Below are 10,189 nucleotides of genomic sequence, written 5' to 3'. Positions count from 1 at the left end.
TTGCTTTGCCAAAGATTAGCTGGTCATAGAGTTGAGGGTCCATTTCTGAGCTCTCTATTGTTTTTTTTTTTTTTTAAGATTTTATTTATTTATTTGACAGACAAAGATCACAAGTAGGCAGAGAAGCAGGCAGAGAGAGAGGGGGGAAGCAGGCTCCCTGCCAAGCAGAGAGCCCAGTGCGGGGCTCGATCTCAGGACCCTGAGATCATGACCTGAGCTGAAGGCAGAGGCTTTAACCACTGAGCCACCCAGACGCCCCTGGACTCTATTCTGTTCCATTGGTCTATGTGTCTATTTTTGTGCCAGTACCATACTGTCTTGATGATGACAGCTTTGTAATAGAACTTGAAGTCTGGAATTGTGATGCCACCAACATTGGCTTTCTTTTTCAACATTCCTCTGGCTCTTTGAGGTCTTTTCTGGTTCCATATAAGTTTTAGGATTATTTGTTCCATTTCTTTGAAAAAATTGGATGGTATTTTGTTAGGGATTCCATTAAATGTGTAGATTGCTTTAGGTAGCATAGACATTTTCACAATATTTGTTCTTCCAATCCATGAGCATGGAACGTTTTTCCATTTCTTTGTGTCTTCCTCAATTTCTTTCATGAGTACTCTATAGTTTTCTGAGTACAGATTCTTTCTCTCTTTGGTGAGGTTTTTTTCCTAGGTATTTTATGGGTTTGGATGTAATTGTAAATGGGATTGACTCTGTAATTTCTCTTTCTTCTCTCTTCTTGTTGGTATATAGAACTGCAACTGATTTCTGTGCATTGATTTTATATCCTGACACTTTACTGAATTCCTGTATAAGTTCTAGCAGTTTTGGAGTGGAGTATTTTGGGTTTTCCACATAAAGTATCAACTGTTCTGCAAAGAGTGAGAATTTGACTTCTTCTTTGCCAATTTGGATGCCTTTAATTTCTTTTTGTTGTCTGATTGCTGAGGCTAGGACTTCTAGTACTATGTTGAATAGCAGTGGTGATAGTGGACAGCCCTGCTGTGCTCCTGACCTTAGAGGAAAAGCTCTCAGTTTTTCTCCAATGAGAATGATATTCGCTGTGTGTTTTCCATAGATGGCTTTGATGATATAGAGGAATGTGCCCTCTATCCTACACTGTGAAGAGTTTTGATCAAGAAAGCATACTGTACTTTGTCAAATGCCTTTTCAACATCTATTGAGAGTATCCTATGGTTTTTGCTCTTTTATTAATGTATCGTATCACATTGATTGATTGGCGGATGTTGAACCAACCTTGCAGTCCTGGAATCAATCCCACTTGGTTGAGGTGAATAATCCTTTTAATGTATTGTTGGATCTTATTGACTAGTATTTTGGTGAGAATTTTCGGGTCTTTGTTCATCAAAGATAAGATAATTTTTTTGATGGGGTCTTTGTCTGGTTTTGGGATCAAGGTAATGCTGGCCTCATAAAATGAGTTTGGAAGTTTTCCTTCCATTTCTATTTTTTGGAACAGTTTCAGGAAAATAGGCATTAAGTCTCCTTTAAATGTTTGGTCAAATTCCCCTGGGAAGCCGTCTGGCCCTGGGCTCTTGTTTGTTGGAAGATTTTTGATGACTGCTTCAATCTCCTTATTGGTTATAGGTCTGTTCAGGTTTTCTATTTCTTCTTGGTTCAGTTTTGGTAGTATATACGTTTTTAGAAATACATACATTTCTTACAGATTGTCAAATTTGCTAGCATATAGTTGCTCATAATATGTTCTTATAATTGTTTGTATTTCTTGGTGTTGGTTATCTCTCCTCTTTCATTCATGATTTTATTAATTTGGGTCCTTTTCTTTTCTTTTTGATAAGTCTGGTCAGGGATTTATCAATCTTATTAATTCTTTAAAAGAACCAGCTCCTAGTTTTGTTGATTTGTTCTACTGTTTTTTTTTTTGTTTGTTTGTTTTGTTTTGTTTTTTGGTTTCTATTTCATTAATTTCTGCTATGATCTTTATGATTTCTCTTCTCCTGCTGGGTTTAGGCTTTCTTTGCTGTTCTTTCTCCAGCTCCTTTAGGTGTAGGATTAGGTTGTGTACTTGAGACTTTACTTGTTTCTTGAGAAAGGTTTGTTTTGCTGTATACTTTTCTCTCATGACTGCCTTTGCTATGTCCCACAGATTTTGAACAGATGTGTTATCATTTTCACTTGTTTGCATGAATTTTTTCATTTCTTCTTTAATTTACTGGTTGACCTATTCATTCTTTAGTAGGATTGTTAGGTCTTTTTGTTGGACCGACACTTTGAGTATGATATAGTGTCCTTCCTCATCTCTTATTATAGTCTTTGGATTAAAATCTGATTTATCTGATTTAAGTATTGCCACCCCAGCTTTCTTTTTGATGTCCAGTAGCATGGTGAATTTTTTTCCACCCTGTCACTTTAAATCTGGACGTGTCTTTGGTCTAAAATGAGTTTCTTGTAGGCAGCATATTGATGGGTTTTGTTTTTGTTTTTGTTTTTTTGTTTGTTTGTTTGTTTGTTTGTTTGTTTTTTTATCCATTCGGATACCCTGTGTTTCTTGATTGGGACATTTAGCCCATTTACATTCAGGGTAACTTTGAAAGATATGAATTTAGTGCCATTGTATTGCCTGTAAGGTGCTATTACTGTATATTGTTTCTGTTTCTTTCTGGTCTACTACTTTTAGGCTCTCTTTACTTAGAGGACCACTTTCAATATTTCCTGTAGGGCTGGTTTGGTATTTGCAAATTCTTTTAGTTTTTGTTTGTCCTGGAAGCTTTTTATCTCTCCTTCTATTTTCGATGATAGCTTACCTGGATATAGCATTCTTGGCTGCATGTTTTCTCATTTAGTGCTCTGAATATATCATGCCATTTCTTTCTGGCCTTCCAGATCTCTGTGGATAAGTGTACTGCCAATCTAATATTTCTGCCATTGTATGTTACAGACTTCTTGTAACGAGCTGCTTTCAGAATTTTCTCTTTGTCACTAAGACTTGTAAGTTTTACTATTAGATGACAGGGTGTGGACTTATTCTTACTGATTTTGAGGGAGGTTCTATGTGCCTCCTGGATTGATGCTTGTTTCCTTTGCCATATTAAGGAAATTCTCTACTATAATTTGCTCCAATATACCTTCTCTGCCCCTCTCTCTTTCTTCTTCTTCTGGAATCCCAATTATTCTAATATTGTTTCATCATATGGTATGACTTATCTCTCAAATTCTCCCCTCATGCTCCAGTAGTTGTTTGTCTCTCTTTTGTTCAGCTTCTTTATTCTCTGTCATTTAGTCATCTATATCGCTAATTCTCTCTTCTGCCTCATTTATCCTAGGAGTAAGAGCCTCCATTTTTTATTGCACTTATTAATAGCTTTTTTGATTTCAGCTTGGTTAGGTTTTAGTTTTTATTTCCTCAGAAAGGGCTTTTATTGCTCTAGACAAGTTTTCTCTAATATGTTCCATGCCCTTTTTGAGCCCAGCTAGCACCTTGATAATCATCATTCTGAACTCTAGTTACAACACATTATCAATGTCAGTATTGATGAGGTCCCTAGTCTTCAGTAGTGCCTCTTGTTCTTTTTTTGTGGTGAGTTTCCACCATGTCATTTTATCCAGATAAGAATATATGAACGAGAGTATAAAGTACTAAAAGGGTGGCAAATACCCCAGAAATGTGTGCTAACCAAATCAGAAGAGACCCTATATTGGGGAGAGAAGAAAAGGGTTAAAAAGAAATTAAGAAAATAATTTTAATAAAATTAAAAAAATATATATATATTTTAATATATATATTTAAAATACACCCAAAATCAAGTGGGTGGCTCAGTCTAATATTTTAGACTGGTGACTAGAACAGAGCCACCCACTTGATTTTGGGTGTATTTTGGTCTCTTAGAAGAATACCTACAAAAATTTTAAAGAAAGAAAACATTCTATATATATATATACACACACACACACACACACACACACACACACACATATATACATATACACACACACACACACAAATAAGGGTAAGCACAATGAAGGGATGGAATATGACTGTAAAGATGAAAATTTTAATAAAAACTCAAAAAATCAAATTGATAAAATAAGTTGGTTGGAAAAAGAAAGAAAAAGAAAGTGGAGAGAATTTGCTCAAGCTGGAGATGAGAACAAAGCCCTGTGCTAGATTTAGGGTATATTTTGATCTATTAGAAAAAATTGTATCCCAAATTTTTTTAGAAGAAAAAACCCTATATGTGTACAAAAAAGAAAGATACAATGATGGATAAAATACGACTATAATAATGAAGGTTTAAAAAGTTTTTTTTTTTTAGAAAGTTATTGTTAAGATAAACTAGTTAAAAAAACATTGAGGATAGAGAAAAAGTTAAAAAAAATTAGAAAAGAAAAAACAAAATGAAAATATGTTTAATTAACTTTGTAAGACTAAAGAATCATGGGAAGAAAGCCATGAATTCAATGCTTTGCTTTCTCCTCCTCTGGAATTCTGCTGTTCTCCTTGATCAGTGAGCTTAATCTTGGCTGGATGTTCTTGCTGATCTGAGGGAAGGGCTTCTGTAGTCATTCTCAAATATCTTTGCCCAAGGTACAGTTGAGTTGCCCTTGCCAGAGACTGGGCTAAGTAATCTGCTTGGGTTTGCTCTTAGGAGGTTTTGTTCCCTGAACGCTTTCTGTAGAGCTCCGGAGGATGGGAATGAAAATGGTGGCCTCACAATCTCTGGCCCAGAGGAGTTGAGAGCTCAGAGAAAAGCAGTCAATCACTCCCATCTCCCTGGTCTCGGACTGAACTCTGCGCTCACCAGACCGATCATTTCTGTGACCGATCATTTCTATTTCTGGTGCACAAGAACAAGAACAAGAACAAGAAGTGTTGCCTGAAGAGATCTTAAACCAACTGCAAATGGTAAAAGAATTTCTGAGAAACAACAAGGATCTTAGAAGTTGTCTTATAGGAGATCTGCAGAAGCTAGACAGCCTCCATCTACAGCACCAAAATCCAGATTCCAAGGAACCTGGGGCCCAGACACCTGAAGGGAAGGCCTGAGGTGATTTCCCGCATGTGACAAATTCATCTGTAACTTCATCTGTTGCTTTACCCCAAGAGTTCTCCACTTCTGACTTTGTCCTATTTGTTTCCTCAACTGCAAAACCACTGTCCAGTCATATGCAGTGGTCCATGGGATCAGCCTCCCTCCCCTCCATCTGCTCCTTTTCAAAGCCAGCAGCACTTAACCGGGAGAGGTCACTTCTGGACCCTCAGGGACAGAATTGCCACCTGCCGCACTCCTTGGAGGAAGTGTTTCCACTCCAAGCCCAAAGTCTCCAAAACCAGTAGATTCCTGTTGCCCTGCTCTTCTGGCAGAGGAAGGTGGGTCTTATTGGATCTGCCACTTGTGGGGTCTCTGCTCAAAGAGCAGTGGCCTGACTGTGCCGCAAATTACAGTTTAAGGTAATCCCAAGCTGAGAGCTCACTCCTCAGCTCTGTCTCTGTAGTTGACTTCCCTGCTCTAATACCTGTGATCTCTGCTACACTTAGACACCCCTGATCCTTCTGTGACCCCGCAGGTCCTGAGACCACACTGTCCTCGCAGGGGCTCCACCCCCACTTAGCCTCTGGAGCGATGTCCCTCAGTGGAACCGACTGATTTTGTGCTCCACTGTTCCATCACTCCACTGCTTGCTGAGAGCCAGCCCCTCCCACTGCGTTCTATCTTCCCGTTGCTTTGGATTCACCTCTCTGAATGTCTTACCTTTCAGAAAGTGGTTGATTTTCTGTTTCTAGAATTGCTGCTCTTCTTCTCTTCAATCTCCTGTTGGGTTTGTAGTGTTCGGAATGATTTGGTAACTATATAGCTGAACTCCTGAAGCCTGATGTTATTTCAGTCTGCTACTCCTCTCCTGTCTTCATTTAGGTAGATTTTTGATGATCTACCATGGGTTTAATGATTAATTTTTATATAACTAGTAAAAAGCTTTAAAATATTTAACTCTATGGGCTTGAAATTAATTACTTTCAACCTTATTTTCAGTGCTTAGTACAAGAAGTTATTAAATACTCCTAACATTATTGCATACAGTACTGATATTTATATCTACAGTGGAAATTGAATTACAAAACTTGACATCCATGATGAAGTTAGTTGCAAAGAAGATGTCTACCTTGATGATTTTGAATTGTTTCTAGGATTGTTGCTTTATCATACTATAGAAGTCAGCTGATTCCATTTGTTAAACTGTATGTGGAAATTATTAGAGCATTATATATATTTGCATACATGTTCATATATTTGACTTTTAGGCTGACTTTCTAACCATACGTAACTAGGCTTACTGGAAGAGAAATTTGGTAAAATACATATGATTTGAACTGAAGCAATACTTTCAAAGATCATGACCTGACCCAAAGGCAGCGGCTTAATCCACTGAGCCACCAAGGCGCCACACAAAGAGTACTTTTTAAAAGCAGTTTTATTTATCAGTGCTATTTAATCTAGAAAGTAAAAAAAACAAAAAAAAAACCAAAAAAAACTTACCTATCCTTTTGAACATGACCTAGAGACCATTTTAAGTCATTTTAGAAAGTGGTTAACATTAACATGAATGGGTGTTCGATGTACATGGAAGTTGAGAGATAATCTGTTAAAATGAAGTCAACAAAATCCTTTATGGGGCCTTAAGATTTAAACTGGCTGTAATGATGTGGAAGAACATTTTATTCTCTGGTATACATAAAATTTATTGTTCTGATTTGATGCAATTTGTTTGCAAACTGACAATTACAGAACTGGGGATAGTTTAATTATGATGGTCTATATATAAGTGTGAGATGTAGTGGCATTCTTACATCATTGGTTTTATGAAGGAAAAATCAAAACTTCTTCAAGATTAATGAATAAAGATGATTGTCCTGAATTCAGTAAAATTGTAAAGCACCTTATAAATGTATAACATTAATTAATATTCATGTATGTTATCTCCTTCAACTTATAGTAATAAATATTAAGTTTAGAATTAGAACTTTTTTTAGCTTTTTATAAATTTTAGAGATAGACTAAGGGATAGAAGAAAAGGTATACTAATTTTATAGTGTGGGTTTATTTGTGTTGCATAATTCACTGAATTTTATAATGATTGTAAACTTGTTATCTAAGAGTTATATTGTAGCATATTAGTAAGAGAGTTTGAGATCAAGGATCAAGATATGCTGCAAATGATAAAGATAAAGAACATATCTTTGTTATTATCAAAAGAATTATTCTTAAAGTTGATACATAAAAGATGGATTCTGCTGAAGCATTTTGATCTATTTTCATACTTCAGTGTTTAGAAATATGAATACCAATGACAATCTGCTTTTAGACATTAAGAATGTTTAATAAACAAAGTTGAAAATTTCTATATGGATTTAATATTTGCAATAGAAATAACACGATTCCATTAGTCACATATTCAATAAAATTATTATGTATATCTTTGTATTTGTGTATATAGACATATGTATGTGTGTATATATACCACACATATATATAATAAGACATAACTTTTTGTAATCTAATCTTACTGCTTGTGGTTGTCTAGTTCTAGTGTGTTTTCCTTCATCAACTAGAAGGAGAAATACACAACATGAAGCAAAGTCTGTCATGATTCTTCAGTGTAAAACAAGTACTTGAAATTCCAGGTACTTTTGTAGGAGCTTTTATAGAAGTGTGTAAATAATATAAGAAATATAAACAAAAATATTGATCTAAAAGGATACAACCTTAAGATCTGCTCTCTGTGTGTTATGAGTCAAGTAGAATTTACTAATTGTGAAAGATAGTAATTTAATAGCTGTAAGAGAGCATATTTATAAGGCATAGATGTTAACCAAATAAAACAATGCAAAAGAGGAGAAGGAGAAAGTAACTTGAGCCATATTATGGGGCTAATGTGATCATCGATTCTCGATCAAATATTATGGTATTAGGTCTTTCTGTTTGATCTTAAATATACGGTTGTAATGCTACAGTATCAGAAGTATAAAATTAATAAAAATGCTTTATCAAAGGCAACAATGTTGTTTCTACTACACTAATATGTAGATAATAACTAGGCATTTAAAAATTCTGAGAAAAATTATGTGAGGTATGAGGTATATAACTTTGAAATAAGGACTTCTGAGATATAATTGATAAGTACTTAAGTACTTTCCATATTACTAATATATAGTGCAGGACTATAGGTTAAATTTTGTTTTACATACTGCTGTGTACTAATCTGTGAAGGTAATATGGATTAAGCTATTAGAAACATTAAAAAGGACAAGTGTACTTCTACAGAAAATATCAAATTGGAATGTAGTAGTTTTGTTTAACATTTTAAATTCTTTATATTCTATACCACCCATGTAAAATATGATATTCTAAATAGTTTATTATTAAAGTAAATGCATTGATGTTCTATCTTGGAAGAAAATAAATTATTTAAAGGACACACTTATTTTACATCTTCATAGTGCATGATTTTAGACTCCTAACATAGATTATAAGGAATTTAAGATATTATGCAACTCTGAGTTAAATTTCAGGGATCATAGCATACAGATCACCCAAATAAGCTGCCCCAGGAAAGGGTACACCAAAGTAGTCATAGTTTAAAATCCTTTTACTGTATTTCAAAATTTTATTTTCTTGAGGACCCAAAGTATTACTAGTAAATGGAGAAATAAGTTAGAATAAGCTTTTTGTACCACAATAAAAATAAAACTAAGCAAAACATATGTTCTCTCAAACTAGTGAATCTTTTTAAAGGCAGGAAGCAGTATACAATCCTGGAATTTGGTCCCATGATAGCTGGTAATTAGCAGAAGCTAGCAGCCCCACTGGGGCTCACTTTAATCTTATTCCTTTGATTCTGAGTTGCATTTTAAGATTGCACACCAGCTGCTCTTTTAGAAACATACATTCATACAACATTCTTGCCTTGAGATTAGTTACTTGCACATGTTAAGTGCTGTGAGAATAGATTTAAAGTTCCCTTTTGGAGTGTTGCTATCATGGCATACCGATAAATGGTGAATTCCTACTGGTGCTTAGTACATTAAAAATTATTTTGTAGCCAGACTACAAATCTATAAGTTATAGATTTAAATAAAAATGGCCACATACTAAAATATGGTGGCTTATCTATTTTAGTGGTAAGAATGGCCCCAAATTAATTAATCTTGACAAGCCACTTAACTTTTATTCTTTATTTAATTGAGGGAAGGTAGGCAAAATGCTTGTCATTATTCAGAAGCTTTCCATTAATTCATGTCCTAAAATCACATTTAGAAATAAAACTCTTTGGGACTTTTTTTTAATAAAATAAAATAAAATTTGTAATAAAATAAAATAAAAATAAATGTATCCTGATAAGTGAGGAGAGTAAGAACCTTTCCTTTAGAAGTGACTTATTCCCTCCAATTGATAGTTTTCTTTTAAAAAAATAATGACAAGTATCTATATTAGGTTCTTGGATTATAGTACCTAAATCTGGTTATTGACTTCAAGGAGGAATAGCTTAAGCTATGATTGATTTTGCAAAGTTTATTTATTTATCATTTATTTAAAAAATGTGCCTTATTCTTTTCAGGTAAACTGAAACAAACCACAATTTTTCATTCTTTTGGACAATGATTGTTCTCAATAATCACTTTTTAAGATTATAGCTATAAAGCAACAAGGATAATTCTGGAATACTTTAAATGACTAAGTTTAAAAATATTCTAGGATTAAAATAAAATTAAAAAGAAAAGAAAAAAATAAATGACTAAGTTTATTTAACTTACAATAATGAGTGACATAAAAAAGTAAGGATTAAGGGATGTCTTTTGAGCTTCAGTATAAATTTAACAATATTATTGAAACAGGTAAGACTAAGACATTAGACTATTTTAATTGACATAATTAAGAAGACACTGAGTCATCACACTTTATCATAGTCTTATCCTTTTATGAATTAGAACAGAAAATTTAGGAAATGCTGTTTCCATTATTTTGTTTCTGGCTACTCTCTAATATAATTGAGGCTAATTATACTAGTTCAAAGCAGCTTTTTATGTGCTCATAAATTTAAAGTAAGATTAGAAATACTAATCCTCTTCTCAAAGGTGAGTTGTTATGATGGATTAGACTTATATAAGCAGTAGCATCTCTATTCCTTCCAAGGACAAGTCCAAGGATTTCCTATC

Source organism: Meles meles, chromosome 6 (assembly GCF_922984935.1).
Source record: "Meles meles chromosome 6, mMelMel3.1 paternal haplotype, whole genome shotgun sequence".
Classification (NCBI taxonomy): domain Eukaryota; kingdom Metazoa; phylum Chordata; class Mammalia; order Carnivora; family Mustelidae; genus Meles; species Meles meles.
The sequence above is the reverse complement of the archived record's forward strand: the minus strand, read 5'-3'. Positions refer to the sequence as shown.